Raw genomic sequence first — 3,832 nt, 5'->3', positions numbered from 1 at the left:
ACATTGGACTGGAGGTTATTCTTTCGGCTAATTTTTGCGCAACGGTGATATCAGTATGGAAGGATTGATCAGTAGAAAAAAAGAAAAAAAAATTAGGTTGAAAATGATCTTTACATCAAGGAATGATACATCTGCAAGGACTTACAAGGAAAAAGCAACGGTTGCCATCTTTGTTCCATTTTTATGCCAAGGATCAAGAAAAGTACATTTTACATTTTATGCAAGTGAAGATTGTTTCCATACAGCAAACAAGATATGGAAATTATTGGAAGATAAAAGACAAGTTTTTGTTGAAATTATGTGATATGTCTTTTATTCATGCAAAAAAAAAATGATCAGAAAGAAAAACAAGTATAAACAAAAGTTAACTATTAACAATGTATTTTTGTTGTTTCTTTGGCTGTTTAGACCTTTTTAGTGGTATGATGGTAATAAGTATGAATATGTATAATATCAAGCAATTTTTTTGCGATATAATTATGATGATTAGGTGACTCGAGCACTATAAAGTCTCCTCACTACAGAAGCAGCATGTAATATTAAAACAATTGACAGACTGTTCCTGGTAACTTTGATATCTACTCATCCTTCCTTTAAGAAGGATATTTCAAACTTTCCCTGAACAGAAATGATATGATAAATATGGGAAGCCAATGAAACCTAATAAGAATATACAAACTGGCCTAATCGAAAAAAGAAAACACATTTGTCACCTTTACGTTCTCTTTGGAATGTTACTGATAAAAGTTTAATTGAGAATACTTCAAAATGATGTTCATGGAAACTAAAACTAGCATCCCTTGGGTAATTCAGCTCTTGATCAAGATTTTTTTCTGGTTTTACAACCAATTCAAGCTAGCTGTTGTGTCAAGGGATGAGTTCATTCTATCACGGTTAATAGCTTGAAAAACCGGTTACATCTCTATGTTCCGACGTCTCTAGGTTCCGACGTCTCTAGGTTCCGACAAAAAGAAATAATTCAGGACAACTTTTCTTTATCCAAAAATCGTTTGTACCAAGAAAAAAAGTTTTCAGACCCTAATATTTTTGTGACCACATTTTTTAACCAAACTGTTTGGGTCATAACAAACTTTGGGTCACATTTTTGTATTACTTTTATTTTTTCGCAAAAAAAATTTGGTCACAAAAATATTGCGGTCACAAAACTACTTTTCTTGGTACAAACAAATTTTGGATCAAAAAAAATTGCTCCGATTTTTTTCTTTTGTCGGAACATAGAGACGTCGGAACAGAGACGTCGGAACATAGAGATGTCACCGAAAAACCTTTTCATTGTAGCCCCTAGCCGTTCAAAGTTTTGACAGAAATGGTATATAAAATGAAACTGTAAACAACTGTATAAAAGTCCTGTGTCCTTCAAAACGAAAGGTGTGCTGCACACTTGTTATCTGATTTATCATCTTCACTATAGATATTTCCACCAATATAAATTTGGTCTTCCTCATCAACACAGCAATCCACAAGGTGAAAATCTGATCCATCCAAATGTGACCAAGCAGGGGGGTGGGGTAAATGATAACACAACAAGTTTTCTTCTTCGTCTCTATCATTTAATACTATCCTGGTGTTAACCGAACTGAAACCTTTAAACAAATAGAAAGAAAGAACAATACATAAAAACAAGCTCACTTAACAAGATAAAACAGAGCTTTTAACAAAATGACTCCTATTTACAATGCTATGAATCAACACATATAAGTACAGCAAATCTTATAAAGATCCTGGCAGTGATGATTACATACAGTCTGACTTTATTAAACAGCTGATGGTATAAAGGCAGTTGTACGTAGGAAAACATGTGAACGGGTATCCGCAAATGAGGCTTCCCTCCTTACTTCCAATATGCATGATTTTTAATACGTTCCCTTTAAAAGATTCCACAAATGGTGGTAATACCCCTTTAAATACTGAACGATTAATAAACATGGTGTTTCCTGACTCTATGCTGCTTACATTTTCATCTATTAAGTAATGTTGAAAACTGGGGTGTCCCTTTAAATAATCAACAACTCTGTGACGTCAATTCTCATAGCATCTGAACATTAAATACAGTACGACTTCAAACAATTCTTTAGGATCCTAAATAAGGAATAAAGCATGCTACCTAAAGGACCATTTCGCAATCAAAAACCCTAATGTTCACCATGCCATCAGGCCATAAATGGATAAACTAAATGAAGCACTTGAGATAAGTCTGACCCCAAAGTATATCACTCTATGCCTGTATATACAGCACCCATAGGAAAACCAATAACACCATGAATAATAAACAACCATGCTTCAATCTAAAAAGAGTCTAGATACATGAACAAACAATGAAATTACATACTCAATGCCCAAAGATACCCTGACATGGTTCTCAACGCACATACCAATTACCGGAGGTTAATGCATACAAAGCATTCCCCTCATGCTTAGACCTAACTATATGAAAACAATGGTATATGTACAATGTGACTTGTTAGTCAAGAACAATAAAATAACAGTAACTTACCCCTCTCCAAAGCACAACCAATTCTCTCTTTACAAAGTCATCACAGCACTGGTATACTCTTTATTTGCTATAAAACAATACTACTGCCAGTAACCATTGGCAAAAGCCATGAATCTTGAGGATTGAATGGATTTCATATGTTGATTTTAGTTTCTTTTGTTTAGTTACGATGAGATAGTCATAAGGCTAAAAAGAGGGCTCACTTCATAAATTGCAAATAGAAAAGAGGTGGTTAAGAAATATGCTATATGCAGGTACCTCAAGTACCTATGTCACACACTCCCCTGCTTTATGAGTGGCGTCTCGACACGTTATACCTTGTAAAGGAGAATGGTCAAGCTCTGAAGGGCAAGTCACTGCCTACAAAACGAAAAAACAAAACAACATGTAATTCATGCAAAATTGATCGGCATCAATTCGGCAACAAATGTGAATCAATATGATCACTTAAAAACAATGTCTGAAACAAAAACAAATAATACAAAGAAAAGATTCATGAGCACACATGAGCACAAGTACAAAACCCTAAAACACACTTTTTACACTTGAAAACTCAGGCAGAAATGGGGCTAAGTCTGCCATCCAGCGGGTTTCAGTGGCTCCTAGTTTCACGGACGTGTGCAAGTAGCTCAGCGGATTGTTATCGGTAAACACTTCGAATTCAGCTCCAATAAGAAGGTCCCTAAACTTTTCAGTAATGGCCCACTTTAGTGCTAGCAACTCCAACTTTAGGCTGCTGTAGTTTTGCATATTCTTTTCGTGGCGCTTCAATGACCGGCTGGCATAAGCAATAACTATCTTTGAATCATCCTGCACCTGGGAAAGAACAGCTCCTAACCCTTTCAGGCTGGCATCTGTCTCTAATATGAAAGGCACACTGAAGTCTGGGTACCCAAGCACGGGAGCCGTAGTCAGCTTTTCCTTCAGATTGAGAAATGCTTCTGTCTGCTCTTTGCCCCAATTAAAAGATACACTTGTAGGACGGGCATTCTTCTTTCCTTTCTGACCTGGTCCACTTTCTCCGAGCATGGCATGTAATGGGGCCGCGATGAGGGCAAACCCCTGAATAAATCTACGATAGTAACCGGCTAACCCAAGGAAGCCTCGTAGTTCCTTTTCAGTCTTTGGAATTGGCCACTCTTGCACTGCACTCACCTTGTCTGGGTTTGGATGAATGCCATCAGAGGAGACTTCATGACCAAGATATTTCACCTTTTTCATAAACAGCTGACACTTGGATGGCTTCACCTTCAGGTTGAACTTCTGTAGCCGCTGTAACACCATCTCCAACCTGTCCAGAGTTTCTTGAAAAGTTGT

Source organism: Apostichopus japonicus, chromosome 15 (assembly GCF_037975245.1).
Source record: "Apostichopus japonicus isolate 1M-3 chromosome 15, ASM3797524v1, whole genome shotgun sequence".
NCBI classification, from domain to species: Eukaryota; Metazoa; Echinodermata; class Holothuroidea; order Aspidochirotida; family Stichopodidae; genus Apostichopus; species Apostichopus japonicus.
Note: the sequence above shows the minus strand (reverse complement) of the source record.